The following is a 26,558-nucleotide window of genomic DNA, read 5'->3' on the forward strand; positions in this document are numbered from 1 at the left end:
CCATATGTTAAAAACAGCATGTACTGTGTGGGAATGTTGAATATGCTCCTTAGAATCTTAAACAGAGTTCATATATGAACCTGTTTGTTCTCCACACTTCTTGCTTTCCTCTTAGGATCTAAAAGGATCATGAGACAAACCTGAAAATAGAGGCTTGGGCTAAGAATAGAACAAAAATGGAATAGAATATTTGTCCCTGGTAACAAGGAGTTATTATATTAAATCTGCAATGCATATTTCTTGATTTCTTTTACATGAGAGAAGTCATTGTATATATTTTAAGTTCCTCTATTTTTCTTTTTTTTCTTAGTTTCTTTTTATTTTTTCCTTTTTCCACACTTAAAAACTTTTATTTTGTATTGGGGTATGTGCTATGCTCATACTCAGTCATGTCTGACTCTTTATGGACTGTAGCCTACCAGGTTCCTCCATCCATGAGGATTCTCCAGGCAAGAATACTGGAGTGGGTTGCCATGCCCTCTCCAGGGGATCTTTCCAACCCAGGGATTGAACCCAGATCTCCCACATTAAAGGCAGATCCTTTACCAGCTGAGCCACCAGGGAAATCCAAGAATACAGGAATGGGTAGACTCGTCCTTTTCCAGGGGGTCTTCCAGACCCAGGAACTGAACCTGGTTCTCCTGTATTGCAGGCAGATTCTTTACCAGCTAAACTACCAGATCGATTGACAGTGTTGTGATAGTTTTGGATGAATAGCAAATGGGGATAGTGAATACATGAATATGTATGGCTGAGTTCCTATATTTTTTTGATTGCTGTTACTAGAAAGTAAAGGAAATTCCTATTAAATATACAGACTGGCTTTTTTTAATTTGAAAATCCATTTTAATTTCAGAATATTAATTTGCTTTTATTTTATAAACTACTTTCTCCCTCCCTAAAATGAATTTGTTCTTATTGTTCACTTAGAATAGTATTCTTTTAATCATGTCAGGCCCTGTGAAAATATACAAAAAATACAAAGATTTCACAGATGTCTCTCATCCACTCAAAGTCACAATTATACCTACTTCTCTGCTTTGCTCTCAGTAATTTCACCACTTGCTGCTATAAACTGATTAGTTTTTGAATGTGAGAACTGTGTGGGAATTTAGAAAATGTAGCTCATGCTATCTATTTTTTATATCTAAACACAGAACACATATCAATTTTTATCATCCTGCATGCATAAGATATTCAATATTAAGTTCTAATAATTTAATATCAGAAAAGTTATCTAGAGAAACACTCATACTGTCATCATTATTTAAAATATCATATATGTAAATATCATTATATATATATATATAATGTATAAATATAAAACATATTATACATATCTATACATGACATCATGATTGCTCCTGAAAAGAACCAAGGTTTTGGTGAGAATCTCAAAATAACAATATCTAATCAGCTTATTCACTTCAAATCACTCCTAAATTTGAACCAAACATATTTAAAATGTTAATTAGTTACCTAGACAGTTCCTCTGGTTAACCACTTCAATTTAAAAATTATACTTAATCAAGGAAAATGTGAAAGAAAAATAGTATTTGAGCATATTTTTTCCAGTATTTTTCTATCTTACATAACAAAGTACTTAGAGAAGTTTACACATGAATTAATTCACTTATGACTTTCTCAAATCTAGTTAATAAACATTTTCATTTAAAACTCACTCAAGTTGCTTAACAGTTCACACCAAAGTTAACATTGTATTCTCCCAAACTACCTCATATTTCACTTTCTGCCTATTCTTAAACATTACTGTTTTCAAACTCCCAGGCTATAATAATGAAATATCAGTTTTCTTTGCTACCTAAATTAACTTTGTCTATCACATGAATCTTTTATACTTATCACTTAGTGTCAGTTTCCACTGTTACCACCCTGGTCCATGACCTCAGTTATTATACTATATGAACTTAATATTATTGGCTTTCTGCCATATTACCTGACAAAATTTGCTTGTTGTTGTTCAGTTGCTCAGTCATGTCTAACTCTTTGTGACCCCATGGGCTGCAGCATGACAGGCTTCCCTGTCCTTCACCATCTCCCAGAGCTTGCTCAAACTCATGCCCATTGAGTCAGTGATGCCATCCAATCATCTCATCCTCTTTCGTCCCCTTCTCTTCCTGCCCTCAACCTTTCCCAGCATCAGGGTCTTTTCAAATAAATCAGCTCTTCACATCGGGTGGCCAAAGTATTGGAGTTTCAGCTTCAACATCAGTCCTTCCAATGAATATTCAGGACTGATTTCCTTTAGGATGGACTGGTTGGATCTCCTTGCAGTCCAAGGGACTCTCAACAGTCTTCTTTAACACCACAGTTAAAAATCATCAATTCTTTGGCACTCAGCTTTCTTTATGGTCCAACTCTCACATCCATACATGACTACTGGAGAAACCATAGCCTTGGCTAGATGGACTTTTGTTGGCAAAGTAATGTCTCTGCTTTTTAATATGCTGTCTAGATTGGTCATAACTTTCCTTCCAAGGAGTGAGCGTCTTTTAATTTCATGGCTGCAGTTATAATCTGCAGTGATTTTGGAGCTCCCCAAAATAAAGTCTATCACTGTTTCCATTATTTTATCATCTATTTGCCATGAAGTGATGGGACTGGATGTCATGATCTTCCTTTTATGACTGTTGCATTTTAAATCAGCTATTCCTGTCTCTTCTTTCACTTTCATCAAGAGGGTCTTTTGTTCCACTTCACTTTCTGCCATAAGGGTGGTGTCATATATAAAGATAAAATTTCTCTGGTTTGAAAGGCCTCCATAGTTTCTTCCATGTAATTTGTCACCATCTACTAATATATACCTTCTATTATCTTTGGATAGTAAATGTCTCTGAAACGTTCACATGACTTGTTTTTATCCACAAATATTTATATTACTGTATACTGATGTTTATAGCCTCATGCACTTCCTCTTAGGTCTGTTTGTCCTTCCAGTGAGGATCTCAGAATTTGGAACTTCTTAAGTTCTTCCTAGTCCCTAAGTTTTTTTTTTTTTTTTTTTTTTTTTTTAACGTTGAGAGCCATCTTTCATTGTCTTCAGCACTTCTTTTTTTTTTTCTTTCATTTATTTTTATTAGTTGGAGGCTAATTACTTTACAATATTGTAGTGGGTTTTGTCATACATTGACATAAATCAGCCATGGATTTACATGTATTCCCCATCCCGGTCCCCCCTCCCGCCTCCCTCTCTACCCGATCCCTCTGGGTCTTCCCAGTGCACCAGGCCCGAGCACTTGTCTCATGCACCCAACCTGAGCTGGTGATCTGTTTCACCCTAGATAATATACATGTTTCAATGCTGTTCTCTTGAAACATCCCACCCTCGCCTTCTCCCACAGAGTCTAAAAGTCTGTTCTGTACATCTGTGTCTCTTTTTCTGTTTTGCATATAGGGTTATCATTACCATCTTTCTAAATTCCATATATATGTGTTAGTATACTGTAATGGTCTTTATTTTTTGGCTTACTTCATTCTGTATAATGGGCTCCAGTTTCATCCATCTCACTAGAACTGATTCAAATGAATTCTTTTTAATGGCTGAGTAATATTCCATGGTGTATATGTACCACAGCTTCCTTATCCATTCGTCTGCTGATGGGCATCTAGGTTACTTCCATGTCCTGGCTATTATAAACAGTTCAGCACTTCTTCAATGCTTCTAATCAATTATTTCACTCTCCAGATAATAGCAAGTAAGCAGTTTTATATATCTTTAATGGAGTTTAATCTATTGCTTTGTTAGCTTCTTATTTAGAGTCTTTTGTCTGTCAACATCTGTCCAGTGGTAGTGTTATGCTGTTTCTTGCCTGCATGGAAACTGTTAGATGTCTGAATAGTTGTTTAGAATAGAATAGCAGAGTCAACTCAAGCTGAAAAATTATACTGTTTAACAATGGGAATCAGAACAATATTAAATTCATGAACAAATATTTAGTGGTGATAATATTCCACTAACAAACCCTTAGTAATATCTAATAACTTCTTATAATTCTATATGTACAAAAGAAAAAATTTAAAATTGTTTGTCATAGGTCACCTCTTCTGCAAACAGAAGTGTAGAAACATATACTCTAGTCTATCTGACCTGAAAGGCCATTTTATTCCCTGAAAGCCCATTTATAGCAAAGTTTCAACTTCTAATCTGCAGTAAGAAAAATGTTTTGGTTTAAAAATAAGAGAAATCATTTGAAAGTCATGCTGAAGAGTTGTTTTCTCATATTACTGCTAAGCACAGTAACTTGAAATCCTAGAAAAGAACATGAGATATTCTATATCTAATATAACACATAGATCAAAAGGAAGTATTTGCACCAGAATTTTCAAGAAGATGCATTTTCAAGGAGATTCTCCTCTCCGTCTCACTTTTGGAAGCAATAGCAAAGCATAATAAGCAGTGGTGTGGATATGGTAGCAGTTTATTTGAAAATAGAAATTTCTAATTTTTTTTCAAAAGCAATAACCCAACAAAATCATTAATTCTTGATGGATGATTTAGAAATATGGTGAAAACAGGATCACTGCATAATTAATTTGTCTTTTGGCCAGCAGACACAGGTTGATTGTACTTACAGTCAATCACAGATAACAAGACAACTCTTTTATAATTAGCCCAGGACAAATACACAGATTCATCAATCTTTTCCATCACTGACAGCCTTGTTTGAAAAAAAAAAAAAATAATTCCTCACATTAAAAACCAAACAGCAAAGGAGAACATGAAGAAGAGGTACTAATTCTATTGTTCTTCTATATATCTCAGCTGGTGAAGAATCCACCTGCAGTGAAGGAGACCCCAGTTTAATCCCTGGGTCAGGAAGATCCCCTGGAGAAGAGACAGGCTACCAACTCCAGTATTCTTGGGCTTCCCTGGTGGCTCAGATGACAAAGAATCTGCCTGCCATGAGGAGACCCTGGTTCGATCCCTGGGCCAGGAAGATTCCCTGGAAAAATGAATGGCTACCCACTCCATTATTCTTGCCTGGAGAATCCCAAGGACAGAGAAGCCAGGCAGGCTACAGTCCATGCAGTCATAAAGAGTCAGAAACGACTAGCGACTTTCACTTTCATAGTATAAGTATTTAAAAATTCCTGTTATGTGTAGTGTTGGTATTCTGCTGGGAAGTCTGGATTCTTTGCAAAACACTTAATATTATGTGATAAAATATGACAATATTTGTCACTGGATTTGTAATATAAATCTCATTTATGCTCAAGGACACCATGAGTTGTTTACCCATATGTACAAAATCAGAATTGGAGGTAACAATTATAAGATATCCATATGTCAGAATATAGGTAGGATAGTTGATTTATGGAAACATCTATATACACACCTTAAGGTTTTTTTTTTTTTTAATGTATTTAATTTGCTATATTTAAGTACAATAGAAAAAGAAACTTTAGTGGGGAGGCTTTGTCTTAATTTACTCTTTTATAGTCTCATTCCCTAACTTAATTGCCTGCCTTTAGAAATAGGGGGGGAAAAAAAGTACCCAAACTGCAAAAATCATCACTGACATTTTTAGGGCTTGAATTTAGAAGTTATGTCTGACCAATCAAAAGTATTCATCATAGCTGATGATTCCTTCATGAAGAAAGATATTCTGTATGTATAAAAATACATGTCAGTTCCTTTTGATGAATTAAATACAGCTCAGGTTTCAAAAGTAAACACATTTGGTAGAGGATGAAACAAAAATGTAAAAATATATTGATGATATTTACTACCAATTTACTTTTGACACATAAATGAACTGACACATGAATATGAACTGTTTAAAATCATGGTTATTTTCTAAATATTCCTTACAATTTTTAAAATCTAATTGGATAATAAATTTAATCATACTTACTCAATGCTGCAAATAAATTAAATTCAGCTTCATATAGTCAAATCAGGCCTGTACAGATTTGATCCCTGGGCAGAGTGGAAGATCCCCTGGAGAAAGAAATGGCAACCCACTCCAGTGTTCTTGCCTGGGATATCCCACGGACAGAGGAGCATTGATAGACTATAGTCCATGTGGTTGCAAAGAATCATATATAATCTAGAAACTAAACAAAAATAGTTAAATGGCATTTCTTGTGCAATGTCCAAACTGCAGTAAAAAAGGGGGGGATAATAGTAAATAGCAACTATTTAACGTTGGGAGACTTAGAGAAATAATGTAGTACAAACTTTCATTCTGTATGTGACAATAGCCTAAAAAGCTTAGGCAACCTGACCAATGTCACCAAACTATTCATTGTTCTAAAGCAACTTCTCCTAACACCTTCTCCTAACTCCAAGGAAAATTTGGCCTCAGAGTACAGAATGAAGCAGGGCAAAGGCTGACAGAGTTTTGCCATGAGAACCCACTGGTCATAGCAAACACCCTCTTTCAACAACACAAGAGAAGATTCTATACATGGACATTACCAGATGGCCAACACTGACAGATTGATTATATTCTTTGTAGCCAAAGATGGAGAAGCTCTGTACAGTCAGCGAAAACAAGACCAGGAGCTGACTGTGGCTCAGATCATGAACTCCTTATTGCCAAATTCAGACTTAAATTAAATAAAGTAGGGAAAACCACTAGACCATTCAGGTATGACCTGAATCAAATCCCTTATGATTATACAGTGAAAGTGACAAATATATTCAATGGATTAGATCTGATAGATATAGTGCCTGAAGAACTATGGATGGAGGTTCATGACATTGTACAGGAGGCAGGGACCAAAACCATTCCCAAGAAATAAAAATGCAAAAAGGCAAAATGGCTGTCTGAGGAGGCCTTACTAATAGCTGAGAAATGAAGAGAAGCAAAACGCAAAGGAGAAAATTTAAGATAAATACATCTAAATGCAGAGTTCCAAAGAATAACAAGGAAAGATAAGAAAACCTTCCAATGCAAGAAATAGAGGAAAACAATAGAATGGGAAAAAACTAGCAATCTCTTAAAACAAAATTGAGATCCGTTAAAAATTTAAATGTAAGACCAGAAACTGTAAAATTTCTAGAGGGAAACATAGGTAAAACACTCTCTGACATAAATCACAGCAGGATCCTCTAATTCTCACCTCCCAGAGTAATGGAAATAAAAGCAAAAATAAACACACGGGACCTAATTAAACTTAAAAGCTTTTGCACAACAAAGGAAACTATAAGCAAGGTGAAAGGCAGCCTTCAGAATGGGAGAAAATAACATCAAATGAAGCAACCGACAAATAATTAATCTCAAAAATATACAAGCTGCTCCTGCAGCTCAATTCCAGAAAAATAAATGACCCAATCAAAAAATGGGCCAAAGAACTAAAATTTCTCCAAAGAAAACATACAGATGGCTAACAAACATGAAAAGTTGCTCAACATGACTCATTATCAGAGAAATGCACATCAAAACCACAATGAGTACCACTTCACGTGAGTCGGAATGGCTTCTATCCAAAAGTCTACAAGCAATAAATGCTGGAGAACGTGTGGAGAAAAGGGAACCCTCTTACACTGTTGGTGGGAATGCAAACTAGTATAGCCACTATGGAGAACAATGTGGAGATTCCTTAAAAACCTGGAAATAGAACTGCCATGTGACCCAGCAATTCCACTGCTGAACATACACACCAAGGAAACCAGAACTGAAAGAGATACCTGTACCCCAATATTCATCACAGCACTGTTTATAATAGCCAGGACATAGAAGCAACTTAGATGTCCATTAGCAGATGAATGGATAAGAAATCCGTAGTACATATACACAACAGAATATTACTCAGCCATTAAAAAGAATACATTTGATTCAGTTCTAATGAGTTAGATGAAACTGGAGCCTATTATACAGAGTGAAGTAAGCCAGAAAGAAAAATATCAATACAGTATACTAACGCATATATATGGAATTTAGAAAGATAGTAATGATAACCTTTTATGCGTGTGAGACAGCAAAAGAAACACAGATGTAAAGAACAGTCTTTTGAACTCTGTGGGAGAGGGCGAGTGTGGGATGATTTGGGAGAATGGCATTGAAACATATACATTATCATATGTGAAATGGATCACCACTCCAGGTTTGATGCATGAGACAGGGCTCTCAGGGCTGGTGCACTGGGATGACCCTGAGGGATGGGATGGGGGGGGTCAGGATGGGGAACACATGTACACCCATGGCTGATTCATGTCAATGTATGGCAAAACCACTACAATATTATAAAGTAATTGGCCTCCAATTAAAATGAATAAATTTATTAAAAAATAAAAATAAAATACAAGATATTACCCAAAAGAAATGGAGAATTCCCCTCAGGACTTTGGGAGGAAATGGATTTGACAACTTGACTTACCTTGGGGCCCTTAAGAGACTGATACATATTGTGAGAATATCTAAAATAAAGTTCATCTTAATATCATTAATAAAACATTTCATACATATGCAATAAAAAAATTGAGATACCAAGGGAATATTTTATGCAAAAAATGGGCACAATAAAGGACAGAAATGAAATGAAACTAACAGAAGTAGAAATATTAAGAATAGGTGGCAAGAATACACAGAAGATCTATACAAAAAAGATCTTCATGACCCACATAACTGCAATGGTATGATCACTCCTGTATACCAGACATCCTAGAATGAAAAGTTAAGTGGGCACTGGAAGCATCATTTCAAACAAAGCTAGTGGAGGTGCTGGAATTCCAGCTGAGCTATATCATTCCCTAAAAGATGATGCTGTAAAGTTCTGCACTCAGTGAGTCAGCAAATTTGAAAAACTCATCAGTGGACACAGGAATGGAAAGGTTACTTTTCATTTCAATCCCAAAGAAAGGCAATGCCAAAAAATGTTCAAACTACCACATAATTGCAGTCATCTCACACACTAGTAAAGTAATGCTGAAAATTCTCCAAGCTAGGCTTCAACAGTACATGAACTGAGAACTTCCAGATGTTTAAACTGGATTTAGAAAAGGCAGAGGAGCCAGAGATCCAATTGCCAACATCCATTGGATCATAGAAAAAGCAAGAGAGTTCAAGAAGAACATCCACTTCTGTTTCATTGATTATGCCAAAGCCTTTGACTGTGTGGATCACAACAAACTGGGAAATTCTTAAAGAGATGAGAATACCAGACCATCTTATCTACCTCCTGAGAAATCTGTATTCGGGTCAAGAAGCAACCATTATAACCTGACATGGAACAATGGACTGGTACCAAATAGGGAAAGAAACACATCAAAGCTGTTTACTGTCACCCAGCTTGTTTAACTTACATGCAGAGGACATCATGAGAAACGCTGGGCTGGAGGAAGCACAAGCTGAAATCAAGATTGCCGGGAGGAATATCAATAACCTCAGATACACAGATGACACCACCTTTATGGCAGAAAGGGAAGAGGACCTAAAGAGCCTCTTGATGAAAGTGAAAGAGAAGAGTGAAAAAACTGGCTTAATATTCAGCATTCAAAAAACAAAGATCATGGCATCCTGTCCCATCACTTCATGGCAAATAAATGGGGAAACAATGGAAAAAGTCACAGATTTCATTTTCTTGCTCTCGAAAATCACTGCAGATGGCATCTGTAGCCATGGAATTAAAAGACGCTTGCTCCTTGGAAGCAAAGCTATGACAAACCATGACACCATACTAAAAAGCAGGGAATTACTTTGCTGATAAAGATCCATCTGCTCAAAGCTATGGTTTTCCCAGTAGACATGTACGGATGTGAGAGTTGGACCATAAAAAAGCTAAGCACCAAAGAACTGATGCTTTGATTTATTTTAGACTTGATGCTTTTAAACTTTGTCATTGGAGAAGACTCTTCAGAGTCCCTTTGACAGCCAGGAGATCAAACCAGTCAATTCTAAAAGAAATCAGTCCTGAATATTCATTGGAACGACTGATGCTGAAGCTGAGGCTCCAATACTTTTCACCCAATGTGAAGAACTGACTAATTGGAAAAGACCCTGATGCTCAGAAAGACTGAAAGCAGGAAGAGAAGGGGACAACAGAATATGAGGTTAAATGGCACAACCACTTCGTTGGACATGAGTTTGAGCGAGCTCCAGGGGTTGGTGAAGTACTGTGAAGTTTGGCACTCTACAGTCCATTATGTCACAATGAATCAGACATGACTGAATGACTGTACTGAATTGAATATATTTTAGAGTGTACTAAGTTAAGACACTGATATCTGCTTACAGATGTTATAAATTGCTATTATCATCTAGCCTATTCATGTCACTAATTTCATTATACTAAGTGGTATTTTTTTCCCTCTTGTAACAAACCTCAAGTAAGCTAAATTTATAAATCCAAGTTACCTTTAAGAATACAAAAAAAAATTGTAATTTATATCAGTATAATGGACCACTAAGGTTATGTTGGATCAGAAAAAGAATTGGTGGTCATCTAGTTAAAAATAAACTTTAATCATTGATGATCTTTCTTCTCAAAGTAGAAAATATTTACTTTTCCACCCGAAGTAACATTTTTTTTTTTTTAGCCTGGAAAATACACGCACAATCAAATAATAGGGAGCTGTCTGGGTGCATGCATGCTAAGTCAATTCAGTCGTGTCCGACTCTTTGTGACCCTATGAACTGTAACCCTCCAGGCTCCTCTGTCCATAGGCTTCTCCAGGCTAGAATACTGGAATGGGTTGCCATGCTCTCCTCCAGGGGATCTTCCTGACCCAGGGATTGAACCTGCATCTCCTGTGGCTCCTGCATTGCAGGTGGATTCTTTACCATTGAGCCACCAGTGAATCCCAGGAAACTGTCTAGTTTGTTTCAAATTCTCTGGTTAAACAGAAAGAGTGGGAGAGAACAAGATGGTAGACAAATAGGTGGATGTAGAGTACATCTCTCCCCACAGATACATCAGGAACACACTTTCAGACATGGAAGTGCATGCAGAACACCAGCTGAGAGCAGCCAGAAGTACCTGACCAGTGGGAAAGAATATAGAGAACAATGCAAGGCTCTATATGATGAAGGAACTAGGGGGAAAAAAAACAGGAGTGTTAGTAGGACTGGAACTGTCCTTAGTGGGTGTGGGAACTGAAGCGGGGGTCCAATCTCCATAGCAGGCCAATTGTCTGAATCAGAGAAGAAACATTTAAAGCTGAGAGTGAAACAGCTCATCTGTGGCAGACTAAATGGAATGAGAATCAGACAGTCCTTGTCGAAGCCACACTTACCCCAGGCAGGAACTGGTCTCCTGGGAGGGGCAGCAGCTGGGAGCTGGAGTTAAGGGATTGTGGAGCAATCCGAGGTAAGGGCCGCTGTTGACTGCAGAGAGACGGATTGAGTGGACGTGAGGGAGGAGATAATGATGGGAAATGCTGGTAGAGGAAAGCCAGGCAGCCATGGAAGCAAGGGATACTGCTGAGTCATGCATAGAGGGTGGGCCTTCACCATTGCCTATCTCTCTCCCCACACACCAGCATTGGCAGCTGAACAGTAGTGGGGCTGGCCCATCAAGTGCCTGACAGACTGAACTGCAGAGTAAGACCCCATCCAGGGAGCCCATTTAAGTGCCTGATGCACCAGTCTGCAGAGTAGGACCCGGTCAGGGGGGCCCTTCTTTGTGCCTGAAGTGCAGGCAACAGAGACGGACCCAGGCAAAGGAGCCCCCTGAGTGCCTGAATGGGCGGAGCTATGGAGGAAGACTGGGCAAGGCGGCCTTCTGATCGCCAGCTACAAGAGGCTCAAAAAACGACTCTGATAGACCATGACTCCTGGGGCAAAGGCAGTCCATGTCCCTGCACACTGGGCGCCACCAGGGTCCTTGAAGCCAAGTAGCTGCACCACCTTCACGCTTAACTCTCACTGGCAGAGCTGCCTCAGTTTAAAAAAAAAAAAAAGAAAAAGTCTTGCATTTATGCACACAAGGTCACTTCCAACTTTGTGTGGCCCTGTAGACTGTGGCCTGCCAGGCTTCTGTCAGAAAGGGAGTCCTCCAGGAAAGAACACTGGGGTGTATTGGCCAAGACTGGTTGCCATACCCTTCTAGATCACTATATTTCCTGCTGTCCTAGCCTCCAGCACCCTGAGTACCTGGTGCTGCCAGAACCCCTGCGACCCCATCAGCAGCCCCTCCTCCACACCTGGCCCTCAGGGGGGTGAAGCCAAGACCTCCAGGGCAGCCTCAGCAGCAAACCCCAGTATAGGACCCACATGTACAGGGGAAAATAAAACCACAATTGAAGCCCAGGGCAGTGTGGCTAAGGGGGAAGACCCAAAACCTCCCACCGGCTGTGCAAGCTGCAGAGTAAATCCACACGATCAACTACGCAGACTCTGTGTCTATGGCATATATAAAAGGTCATTGAGAGCTCCCAGAAAAGAAAACGCTCTAGTTGTGACAGCTGCGGACACTGGAGGCGAGAACACACAGGGGGAGGACCAGATGAGAATCTGAGCTGCCCCACAGCGGGTCCAGAGACCAGCACAGTGCTGGAGGGCATCCTCGGGAGGGGAGGTGGACTGTGGCTCCCAGCGAGGGAAAGGACTCTGGCAGCAGTGACTCAAAAAAAAAAAAAAAATATATAGATATATATATACATACACACATATATATTATTCTTATGTTTCGACTTGTTCTATAGATTCTTTTGTACTTTTATTCCCCACCCCGACTCTGTTGTAGTTGTCAATTTTATTGCCATTAAGAAACCCGATTAAGCTTCTGAGCTTTTTTTTTTCCCCAGTCACATCTTTTTATTGTTGTCATAAACTTCTGCCTCTACGATGGGCTTTTGCAGTTCTGAAGAATTCTCTTCCTTTTTTCTCTCTCTCTCTTTTTTTTTAATTTTCATTTTTAATTTTTTAAACCTATTATTATTTTTTCTATGTCTATTCCTTTGTTTGCTATTCCTACTACTATTTTCTCCTTGCAGTTAATCTTTAATATATAAAAATTTTCTTTATCTATCTCTCTTTAACTTTGTATATCTATTTTCTTTCCTTTCTCTCCTTTCCTCTCAACATATTTGTTAGTTTTGTTTTCATTGTTTTATTCCCCAATTCGCACCTTGATTTAGTTTTGTTTTCCAGTTTGTGTTTTAATTAGTTATGTTCTGGAAGATATGATTGTTGATTTTCTTTGTTTGCTGAATCAATCTATTGTACTTTATTTTTGTTAAACAGTTTTAATTTTGCTAATGGGTGAATATGTGTATGTGTATATTCAGTCATATTTTCTATTGTTGTTATAAACTCTGACTTTACATTGGGCTTATGCAATTCTGTGGAGTTTTCCTTTTTCTCCTCCCTTTTTACTTGCTTCTTATGTTTTTTTTTCTCTTTTTTATAATATTTTTTCAACCTAGTACAGTTTTTTCTACATTTATCCCTTTGTTTTCCTTTCCTGATGTTTTCCTCCTTGCAGTTAATCTTTAATGTATATAAATCTATTTCATCTACCTCATTTTAACTTTGCATATCTATTCTTTCTTTCCTTTCCTCTCAACATACTTGCTAGTTTTGTTTTCATTACTTTATTCCCCACTTGGCACCTTTCTTTAGCTATGTTTTCCACTTTGTGTTTAAATTAGTTTTGTTCTTAACTAGTAAATATAATTTTTTGTTTCCTTTGTTAGCCAGATCAATCTCCTGTACTTTATTTTTGTTGGACTGTTCTCACTTTGCTCATGGGTGTATATGTACATGTGTATATTCCATTATTTTAATTATTATTTACTTGATTTTGTAACTGCCATTTCTCTGGGGTTCATTTTTTGTTTCTCAATTTTGGATATTTGTTTTAATCTCACTTAACGCCATAACAAACCATTTGTGGAATCTTCGTTCCTGACCAGAGATCAAGCCCTGAGCCTTTGGAGTGGGAGCACTGACTCCAAGACCCTAGACTCCCAGAGAACTAACCCTGGGGAGTATCAAATAGTGAGAACTCACACAGAGGAAACCACTTGATACAAGACCTGGCATCACTCAACCACTAGTAGCACCCTGTGCAGGACACCTCATCTAAACAACAAACAAAATACAAATATAAACCCAATCATCAGCAGACAGGATTACCACCTCACACAGCCTAGCCCACCAGAGGAAAAACAAACAAATAAAAAACAACAACATCTCAGTACAAATCTCACCCTATATGAAGCTCACACAAACCAATGTACCAACCTTAGGAAGGCAGAAACTAAAAGGTAGAAAGAATTCACCCTTCTTCAAGGAAAGAATTCAACTTTCCCTGAAGCCTGGGAAAAGGAGACCTCAAACCCAATAGCTTAAAAAAAAAGAAAAGAAAAGAAAAGGCAGAGAAATATTGCAGAAATGAAGGAATAAATTATAAACACAGAGTCCAAATACATGAAGAGGAAAAAGGAAAATTATGTGAAAAAGAATTCAGAATACTGATAGTAAAGATTATCAAAAACCTTGAAAACAAAATGGAGAAATTGCAATAGTAAATTATAAAGTCCTAGAAGGATTAAAGAATAAACATATAGAGACAAACAACATCATTACAGAAATTAAAAATATTCTAGAATGAATCAATAACAGAATATCTGAAGCAGAAGAACGAATCATTGAACTGGAAGATAAAATGGTGGAAATAACTTCTGAAGAGCAGGATAAGGTTAAAGGAGTGAAAAGAACTGAGGTCAGTCTCAGAGACCTCTGGAACCATATCAAAGGTACTAATATTTGAATTACAGAGGTCCAAGAAGAAGAAGAGAAAAAGAAAGGGTATGAGAAAATTTTTGAAGAGATTATAGTTGAAAATTTCCCCAACATGGAAAAGAGAATAGTCAATCAAGTCCAAGAAGCACAAAGAGTCCCATACAGAATAATCCTGAGGAGAAACATGCCAAGACACTTACTAATCAAACTAAGAAAGACTAAACACAAAGAAAGGATATTAAAGCAGCAAGACAGAAGCAACAAGTAATATACAAGCAAAATCCCTTATGCTTAACAGTTGATCATACAGCAGAAACTCTGCAGGCCTGCAGGGCATGGCAGGACATATTTAAAATAAGTAAGTATGTAAGTAAGTAAGTAAAGTAACTCAGTCGTGTCCGACTCTTTGCAACCTCCTACTGGAGCAGCCTTAAAGAGATACTCCACATCCGAGGTAAGAAAAACCCAAGTAAGATGGTAGGTGTTGCGAGAAGGTATCAGAGGGCAGACACACTAAAACCATAATCACAGAAAACTAGACAATCTGATCACAGGACCACAGTCATGTCTAACTCAGTGAAACTAACCATGCTGTGTGGGGCCACCCAAGACAGTCAGGTCATGGTGGAGAAGTCTGAAAAAATGTGGTCCACTGGAGAAGAGAAAGACAAACCACTTCAGTATTCTTGCCTTGAGAACCCCATGAACAGTATGAGAATGCAAAATGATAGGATACTGAAAGAGGAACTCCCCAGGTCGGTAGGTGCCCAGTATGCTACTGGAGATCAGTGGAGAAATAACTCCAGAAAGAATGAAGGGATGAAGCCAAAGCAAAAAAAAAAAAAAAAAAATACCCAGTTGTGGATGGGACTGGTGATAGAAGCAAGGTCCAAAGCTGTAAAGAACAATATGGCATAAGAACCTACAATGTTAGGTCCATGAATCAAGGCAAATTGGAAGTGGTCAAACATGAGATGGCAAGAGTGAATGTCAACATTCTAGGAATCAGCAAACTAAAATGGACTGGAATGGGTGAATTTAACTCAGATGATCATTATATCTACTACTGTGGGCAGGAATCCCTTGGAAGAAATGGAGTAGCCATCATGATCACCAAAAGAGTCCAAAATGCAGTACTTGGATGCAATCTCAAACATGACAGAATGATCTCTGTTCGTTTCCAAGGCAAAAGATTCAACATCACGGTAATCCAAGCCTATGCCCCAATCAGTAATGCTGAAGAAGCTGAATTTGAACGATTCCATGAAGACCTATAAGACCTTTTAGAATTAACACCCAAAAAATATGTCCTTTTCATTATAGGGGACTGGAATGCAAAAGTAGGAAGTCAAGAAACACCTGGAGTAACAGGGAAATTTGACCTTGAAGTACAGAATGAAGCAGGACAAAGGCTAACAGAGTTTTGCCAAGAGAACGCACTGGTCATAGCAAACACCCTCTTCCAACAACACAAGAAAAGACTCTACACGTGGACATCACCAGATTGTCAACACTGAAATCAGATTGATTATATTATTTGCAGCCAAAGATGGAGAAGCTCTATACAGTCAGCAAAAACAAGACCAGGAACTAACTGTGGCTCAGATCATGAACTCCTTATTGCCAAATTCAGACTTAAACTGAAGAAAGTAGGGAAAACCACTAGACAATTCAGGTATGACCTAAATCAAGTCCCTTATGACTATAGAGTGGAAGTGAGAAATAGATTTAAGGGACTAGATCTGAGAGACAGAGAGTCTAATGAACTATGGATGGAAGTTAGTGACATTGTAGAGGAGACAGTGATCAAGACCATCCCCATGGAAAAGAAATGCAAAAAGGAAAAATGGTTTTCTGAGGAGGCCTTACAAATAGCTGTGAAAAGCAGAGAAGTGAAAAGCAAAGGAGAAAAAGAAAGATATTCCCATTTGAATGCAGAGCTCCACGGAATAGCCAGGAGAGATAAGAAAACCCTTCTCAGCAATCAATGCAAAGAAATAGAGGAAAACAACAGAATAGGAAAGACTAGGAATCTTTTCAAAAAAATTAGAGACATCAAGGGAACATTTCAGGCAAAGATGTGTTCGATAAAGGACAGAAATTGTATGGACCTAACAGAAGCAAAATATATTAAGAAGAGGTGGCAAGAATACACAGAAGAACTGTACAAAAAAGATCTTCATGGCCCAGATAATTACAATGGTGTGATCATTCGCCTAGAGCCAGACATCCTGGAATGTGAAGTCAAGTGGGCCTTAGAAAGCATCACTATGAACAAAGCTAGTGGAGGTGATGGAATTCCAGTTGAGCTATTTCAAATCCTGAAAGATGATGCTGTGAAAGTGTTGCACTCAATATATCAGCAAATTTGGAAAACTCAGCAGTGGCCATAGGACTGGAGAAGGTCAGTTTTCATTCCAATCCCTAAGAAAGGCAATCCCGAAGAATGCTCAAACTACAACACAATTGCACTCACCTCACACGCTAGTAAAGTAATGCTCAAAATTCTCCAAGCCAGGCATCAGCCATACGTGAACCGAGAACTTCCAGATGTTCAACGGGTTTTAGAAAAGGCAGACTACCAGAGATCAAATTGCCAATATCTGCTGGATCATCGAAAAAGCAAGAGAGTTCCAGAAAAACAACCATTTTTCCTTTGTTGACTATGCCAAAGCCTTCGACTGTGTGGATCACAATAAACTGTTGAAAATTCTGAAGGAGATGGGTATAACAGACCAACTGACCTACCACTTGAGAAATCTGTATGCAGGTCAGGAAGCAACAGTTGGAACTGGACATGGAACAACAGACTGGCTCCAAATAGGAAAAGGTATATGTAAAGGCTGTATATTGTCACCCTGCTTATTTAACTTATATGCAGAGTACATCATGAGAAATGCTGGGCTGGAAGAAGCACAAGCTGGAATCAGAATTACAGGGAGAAATATCAATAACCTCAGATATGCAGATGATACCACCCTTATGGCAGAAAGTGAAGAGGAACTAAAAAGTCTCTTGATGAAAGTATAATGAAAAAGTTGGCTTCAAGTTTAACATTCAGAATATTAAAATCATGCCACAGCACTAAGATCATTTCCCATCATCTCATGGGAAATAGATGGGGAGACAGTGGAAACAGTGCCAAACTTTATTTTTGGGGGCTCTAAAATCACTGCAGATGGTGACTGCAGCCATGAAATTAAAAGATGCTTATTCCTTGGAAGGAAAGTTATGACCGACCTAGATAGCATACTAAAAAGCAGAGACATTACTTTGCCAAAAAAGGTCCGTCTGGTCAAGGCTATGGTTTTCCCAGTGGTTATGTATGGATATGAGAGTTGGACTGTGAAGAAAGCTGAGCACAGAAAAATTCACGCTTTTGAACTGTGGTGTCGGAGAAGACTCTTGAGAGTCCTTTGGAGTGCAAGGAGATCCAACTGGTCCATCCTAGAGGAGATCAGTCCTGGGTGTTCATTGGAAGGACTGAATCTGAAGCTGAAACTCCAATACTTTGGCCACCTCATGCAAAGAGTTGACTCATTAGAAAAGATCCTGATGCTGGGAGGGATTGGGGACAGGAGGACAAGTGGGTGACAGAGGATGAGATGGCTGGATGGCATCACTGACTCGACAGGCATGAGTTTGAGTAAGCTCCGGGAGTTGGTGATGGACAGGGAGGCCTGGCGTGCTGCGGCTCATGGGGTCACAAAGAATCCAACACGAGTGAGCGACTGAACTGACTGACGGACTGACTGGACTGTAGCCTCCCAGGTTCCTCCTTCCATGGGAATTTCTAGGCAAGAGTACCGGAGTGGGCTGCCATCTCTTTCTCCAGAGGATCTTCCCTACCTAGGGATCGAATCCCAGTGTCCTGCATTGTAGGCACACGCTTTACTGTCTGAGCCACAAGTGAAGTCTCTTGTTTTTAAAGTGCTGAAAGGCAATAATCTACAACCAAGATTACTATACCTGGCAAGGATCTCATTCAAAATGGATGGCAAAATAAAAAGCTTTTCAGACAAGCAAAAGTTAAGAGAATTTAGTACCAGCAAATCATCTTTACCCAAATGTTAAATGAACTTATATAGTCAAGAATTACAACAGAAGAAAAAGATGTACAATGCCAGAACAAAAAAAAAAAAAAAAAAAGGAAAAATAAAAATGTATACAACCCCAGAACAAAAAAAAAAAAAAAAAAGAAAAAAGAAAGAAAGAAAGAAATCAACCGAAACAACTAGAAAATGACAATAGAAACATATATATATATATATATATATATATATATATATATATATATAAAAAGAAAATAAATATATATATTAGTAATCAATTTAAATGTAAATGGATTAAATTTTCCAACCAAAAGGCAAAGTCTGGCTGAATGTATACAAAAACAAAACCCATAAATATGCTGTCTACAAGAAATCCGCTTTAGACCTCAAGATGCATAAAGACTGAAAGTGAGACGATGAAAAAATATATTTGATGCAAATGGGAACCAAAAGAAAACTGGAATAGCAATCCTCATATCAAACAAAATAGACCTTAAAATAAAGAAGACTACAAGAGATAAGGAAGTACAGTGCATAATGATCCAAGAATAAATCCAAGAGAAAGACATATCAATTGTAAATATCCATGCACCCAACATAGGAGCACCTCAGTACATAAGACAAACACTTACAGACATAAAAGGAGACACTGACAGTAACACAATAATACTAGAGAACTTTAACCTCATATTCACACCAATGGACAGATCGTCAAAATAGAAAATTAATAAAGAAATACAAGTCTTAAATGATGCATTAGATGTGGTAGATCTCATTGATATCTTCAGGACATTCCATCCAAATGCAGAAGAATACACCTTCTCAAGTGCACATGGAACATTCTCTCGGATAGACCACATCTTGGGTCACAAATCAAACCTCAATAAATCTAAGAAAATTGAAATCATACCAAGCATCTTCTCCAACCACAATGCTACGAGACTAGATATCAATTACAAGAAAAAAAAAATAAGAAACACAAACACATGGAGATTAAACAACAGGTTTCTAAATAACCAACAGGTTACTGAAGAAATCAAAAGAAAAAAAAAAAATTCTAGAAACAACTGACAATGAAAACACAACAACTCAAAACATGGAATGCTCCAAAAGGAGTCCTAAGAGAAAACACAAACTTTAAAGGACAATGGACCAGCTAGACCTAATTGACATTTATAGGACGTTTCACCCCAAAACAATCAACTTCACCTTTTTCTCAAGTGCACACGGAACCTTCTCCAGAATAGATCACATCCTGGGCCATAAATCTAGTCTTGGTAAATTCAAAAAAATTGAAATCATTCCAGTCATCTTTTCTGACCACAGTGCAGTAAGATTAGATCTCAATTACAGGAAAAAAAAATTATTAAAGATTCAAACATATGGAGGCTAAACAACACGCTTCTGAATAACCAACAAATCATAGAAGAAATCAAAAAAGAAATCAAAATATGCATAGAAATGAATAAAAGTGAAAACACAACAACCCAAAACCTATGGGACACTGTAAAAGCAGTGCTAAGGGGAAGATTCATAGCATTACAGGCCTACCTCAAGAAAAAAGAAAAAAGTCAAATAAATAATCTAACTATACACCTAGAGCAACAAGAGGAGGGAGAAATGAAGAACCCCAAGGTTAGTAGAAGGAAAGAAATCTTAAAAATTAGGGCAGAAATAAATGCAAAAGAAACTAAAGAGACCATAGCATAAATCAACAAAGCCAAAAGCTGGTTTTTTGAAAAAATAAACAAAATTAACAAACCATTAGCAAGACTTATTAAGAAACAAAGGGAGAAGAACCAAATTAACAAAATTAGAAACGAAAATGGAGAGATCACAACAGACAACACTGAAATACAAAGGATCATAGAGACTACTACCAGCAGCTCTATGCCAATAAAATGGACAACTTGGAAGAAATGGACAAGTTTTTAGAGAAGTATAACTTTCCAAAACTAAACCAGGAAGAAATAGAAGATCTTAACAAACCCATCACAAGCAAGGAAATCGAAACTGTAATCAGAAATCTTCCAGCAAACAAAATCCCAGGACCAGATGACTTCACAGCTGAATTCTACCAAAAATTTAGAGAAGAGCTAACACCCATCTTACTCAAACTCTTCCAGAAAATTGCAGAAGAAGGTAAACTTCCAAACTCATTCTATGAGGCAACTATCACCCTAATACCAAAACTGGACAAAGACGCCACAAAAAAGAAATCTACAGGCCAATATCACTGATGAACATAGAAGCAAAAATCCTTAACAAAATTCTAGCAAACAGGATCCAACAATATATTAAAAAATTCATACACCATGACCAAGTGGGCTTTATCCCAGGAATGCAAGGATTCTCTAATATCCTCAAATCAATCAATGTAATACACCACATTAACAAATTGAATGATAAAAACCGTATGATTATCTCAATAGATGCAGAAAAAGCCTTTGACAAAATTCAACATCCATTTATGATAAAAACTCTCCAGAAAGCATGAATATAAGGAACATACCTAAACATAATAAAAGCTATATATGACAAACCCACAGCAAGCATTACCCTCAATGGTGAAAAATTGAAAGCATTTCCCCTAAAATCAGGAACAAGACAAGGGTGCCCACTCTCACCACTACTATTCAACATAGTTTTGAAAGTGTTGGCCACAGCAATCCGGGCAGAAAAAGAAGTAAAAGGAATCCAGATAGGAAAAGAAGAAGTGAAACTCTCACTGTTCGCAGATGACATGATCCTGTACATAGAAAACCATAAAGACTCTACCAGAAAATTAGTAGAGCTAATCAACGAATATAGTAAAGTTGAAGGATATAAAATTAACACACAGGAATCTCTTGTATTCCTATACACTAACAATGAGAAAACCGAAGGAGAAATTAAGGAGGCAATACCATACACCATTGCAACAAAAAGAATAAAATACTTAGAAGTATATCTACCTAAAGAAACAAAAGACTTATTCATAGAAAACTATAAAACACTGATGAAAGAAATCAAAGAGGACACAATAGATGGAGAAATATATCGTGTTCATGGATTGGAAGAATAAATATTGTCAAAATGGCTATACTACCCAAAGCAATCTATAGATTCAATGCAATCCCTATCAAGCTACCAATGGTATTTTTCACAGAACTAGAACAAATAATTTCACAATTTGTATGGAAATGCAAAAAACCTCGAATAGCCAAAGTCATCTTGAGAAAGAAGAATGGAACTGGAGGAATCAACCTGCCCGACTTCAGACTCTACTACAAAGCCAAGTTATCAAGACAGTATGGTACTGGCACAAAGACAGAAATATAGATCAATGGAACAGAATAGAAAGCCCAGAGATAAATCCACGAACCTATGGTCACCTTATCTTCAACAAAGGAGGCAAGGATATACAATGGAGAAAAGACAACCTCTTTAACAAGTGGTGCTGGGAAAACTGGTCAACCACCTATAAAAGAATGAAACTAGAACACTTTCTAACACCATACACAAAAATAAACTCAAAATGGATTAAAGATCTAAATGTAAGACCAGAAACTATAAAACTCCTAGAGGAGAACATAGGCAAAACACTCTCTGACATAAATCACAACAGGATCCTCTATGACCCATATCCCAGAATATTAGAAACAAAAGCAAAAATAAACAAATGGGACCTAAGGAAACTTAAAAGCTTTTGCACAACTAAGGAAACTATAAGCAAGGTGAAAAGACAGCCCTCAGATTGGGAGAAAATAATAGCTAACTAAGCAACAAAGGATTAATCTCAAAAATATACAAGCAACTCCTGCAGCTCAATTCCAGAAAAATAAATGATCCAATCAAAAAATGGGCCAAAGAACTAAACAGACATTTCTCCAAAGAAGACATACAGAAGACTAACAAACACATGAAAAGATGCTCAACATCACTCATTATCAGAGAAATGCAAATCAAAACCACAATGAGGTACCATTACATGCCAGTCAGAATGGCTGCTATCCAAAAGTCTACAAGCAATAAATGCTGGAGAGGGTGTGGAGAAAAGGGAACCCTCTTATACTGTTGGTGGGAATGCAAACTAGTACAGCTGCTATGGAAAACAGTGTGGAGATTTCTTAAGAAACTGGAAATAGAACTTGCCATATGACCCAGCAATCCCACTTCTGGGCATACACACTGAGGAAACCAGATCTGAAAGAGACACGTGCACCCCAATGTTCATCACAGCACTGTTTATAATAGCCAGGACATGGAAGCAACCTAGATGCCCATCAGCAGACGAATGGATAAGGAAGCTGTGGTACATATACACCATGGAATATTACTCAGCCATTAAAAAGAATTCATTTGAATCAGTTCTAATGAAATGGATGAAACTGGACCCATTATACAGAGTGAAGTAAGCCAGAAAGATAAAGACTATTACAGTATACTAACACATATATATGGAATTTAGAAAGATGGTAACGATAACCCTATATGCAAAACAGAAAAAGAGACTCAGATGTATAGAACAGACTTTTGGAGTCTGTGGAGAAGGCGAGGGTGGGATGTTTCGAGAGAACAGCATCGAAACATGTATACTATCAAGGGTGAAACAGATCACCAGCCCAGGTTGGATGCATGAGACAAGTGCTCAGACTTGGTGCACTGGGAAGACCCAGAGGGATCGGGTAGAGAGGGAGGTGGGAGGGGGGATCGGGATGGGGAACACATGTAACTCCATGGCTGATTCATGTCAATGTATGACAAAAAACACTACAATATTGTAAAGTAATTAGCCTCCAACTAATAAAAATAAATGAAAAAAAAAAACAAAAGGAGTCCTATGAGGGAATTTTATAGCAATACAATCCTACCTCAAGAAACAAGAAACATCAAATTGACAGCCTAATATTACACCTAAAAAAACTGGAAAAAGAACAAAAACCCCCTAAGTAAAACAAACAAAAACAAACAAAAACAAAGTTTGTGGAAGGAAAGAAATCATAAAGATACTAGCAGAAATAAATGAAAGAAACAATAGCAAAGATTAATAGAACTAAAAGATGGTTCTTTGAGAAGATAAACAAAATTGACAAACCCTCAACCTGCCTTATCAAGAAAAAAAGAGAGAAGAATAAAATCAACAAAATCAAAAATTAAAAAGGAGAGGTCACAACAGATAATGCAGAAATACAAAGGATTATAAGAAACTATTATGTACAACTACATGACAATAAAATAGATAACCTGGAAGAAATGGACAGATTATTAGAAAAGTTCAATCTTCCAAAACTGAACCAGGATGAAATAGAAATTATGAAGAATCCAATTAGAAGCACTGAAATTGAAGCTGTGATCAAAAATCTCCCAAAAAGCAAAAGCCCAGGACCACATAGCTTTACAGGAGAATTCTATCAAACATTTACAGAAGAGCTAATGACCATTCTTCTAAAACTCTTTCAAAAACTTGCTGAGAAAGGAACACTTCCAAACCCATTCTATGAGGACACCATCACCCTGATACAAAAAACAGACAAACACAACATAAAAAAGGAAAACTGCAGGCCAATATCACTGAAGAACATAGATGCAAAACTCCTCAACAAAATTTTAGCACACAGAATTCAGCAATACATCAAAATGCTCAGGAACCATGATCAAAATGGGTTCATTCCAGGGATGCAAGGATTCTTCAATATATGCAAATCAATCAATATGATATGCCATATTAATAAACTGAAAGATAAAAACCATATAATAATCCCAGTAGATGCAGAAAAAGCCTTTGAAAAAATTCAGCACCCATTTATGATGCAAATTCTTCAAAAGATGTGCATAGAAGGAACCTACCTCAACATAGTGAAGGCCATATATGATAACCCTATAGCAAACATTATTTTCAATGGTGAAAAACTGAAAGCATTCGCTATAAGTTCAGGAAAAAGACAATGGTGCACACTTTCACCACTATTATTCAGCATAGTTCTGGAAGCCCTAGCTACAGCAATCAGAGAAGAAAAAGAAATCAAAGGAATCCAGATTGAAAAAATAAGAAATAAAGCTCTCACTGTTAGCAGATGACATGATACTGTACATAGAAAACCCTAAAGATAGGGTCAGAAAATTCCTAGAACTAATCAGTGAATTTAGAAAAGTTTCAGGATATAAAATCAATACACAGAAATCACTTTCATTTCTATGAAATAACAATGAAAAATCAGAAAGAGAAATTAAGGCATCAATCCCATTCACAATTTCAACAAAAAGAATTAAATATCTAGGAATAAACTTACCTAAGGAGAAAAAAGAGCTGTACCTGGAAAATTATGACACTAGTGAAACAGATGGAAGGATATTTCATGTTTCTGGGTAGGAAGAATCAATATTGTGAAAATGACTATACTACCAAATGCAATCTACAGACTCAATGCAATCCCTATCAAATTACCAATGGCATTTTTCACAGAACAAAAAAATTCACAATTCATATGGAAACACAAAAGACCCTGAATAGCGAAAGCAGTCTTGAGGAAGAAGAATGAAACTGGAGGAATCACCCTTCTTGACTTCAGATTATTCTAGAAAGCTACAGTCATTGAGTCAGTGTAGTACTGGGACAATAACAGAAATACAGATAAATGGAAAAAGATAGAAAGCCCAGAAATAAACCCATGCATCTAGGGGTACCTTATTTTTGACAAAGGAGGCAAGAATATACAATGGGGCAAAGACATCCTCTTCAATAAATGGTGCTGGGTAAACTGGACAGCTACATGTAAAAGAATGAAATTAGAACACTTCCTAATAGCATACACAAAGATAAATTCAAATGGATTAAAGACCTAAATGTAAGATCAGAAATTGTAAAACTCTTAGAGGAAAACATAGGCAACACTAAATGACATAAATCAAAACAAGATCCTCTACGACCCACCTAGAGTAAGGGTACTAAAAACATATGTAAACAAATGGGACCTGATTAAACTTAAAAGCTTTTGCAGAGCAAAGGAAACTATAAGCAAGATGAAAAGACGACCCTCAGAAAGGGAGAAAATAATAGAAAATGAAACAACTGACAAAGGATTAATTTCCAAAATATACAAACAGCTCAAACAACTTAATGCCAGAAAAACAAACAACCCAATCAAAAAGTGGGAAAAAGACCTAAACAGACATTTCACCGAAGAAAACATACATATGCTAAAAAACACATGAAAAGATGCTCAATATCATTCATTATTGGGCTTCCCAGGTGGCTCAGAAAAAGTGTCTGCCTGCAGTGCAGGAGACCCAGGTTTGATCCTTGGGTCAGGAAGATCCCCTGTAGAAGGAAATGACAACCCACTCCTGTACTCTTGCCTGGAAAATTCCATGGAAGGAGGAGCCTGGTAGGCTACAGTCCATAGGGTCACAAGAGTCAGACATGAGAGAAATGCAAGTCAAAACTGCAATGAGATATCACCTCACATCAGTCAGAATGGCCCTCAACAAAAAGTCTACAAAGAATATATGCTGGAGAGGGTGTAGAGAATAGGGAACACTCTTGCACTGTTGATATGAATTTAAATTGATACAGTCACTAAGGAAGACAGTATGGAGGTTCTTTAAAAAACTAGAAATAAAACCACCATATGAACCAGCAACCCCACTCCTAGGTATATATCCTGAGGAAACCAAAATTGAAAGAGACACATGTATCCCATTGTTCATTGCAGCACTATTTACAATAGCTAGAACATGGAAGCAACCTAGATGTCCATCGACAGATGACTAGATAAAGAAGTTGTGGTAGAACTACACAATGGAATGATACTCAGCCATAAAAAGGAATGCATTTGAATCAGTTCAAATGAGGTGGATGAACCTTGAACCT

General features: G+C 37.4%; 1 pseudogene; it reads left to right on the forward strand.

Moving 5' to 3' along the window:
* Positions 1-11,660: 11,660 nt before the first annotated feature.
* On the forward strand, positions 11,661-16,321 carry LOC139036376 (craniofacial development protein 2-like; annotated as a pseudogene).
* Positions 16,322-26,558: the final 10,237 nt, after the last annotated feature.

Source organism: Odocoileus virginianus, chromosome 8 (genome assembly GCF_023699985.2).
Source record: "Odocoileus virginianus isolate 20LAN1187 ecotype Illinois chromosome 8, Ovbor_1.2, whole genome shotgun sequence".
Lineage (NCBI taxonomy): Eukaryota > Metazoa > Chordata > Mammalia > Artiodactyla > Cervidae > Odocoileus > Odocoileus virginianus.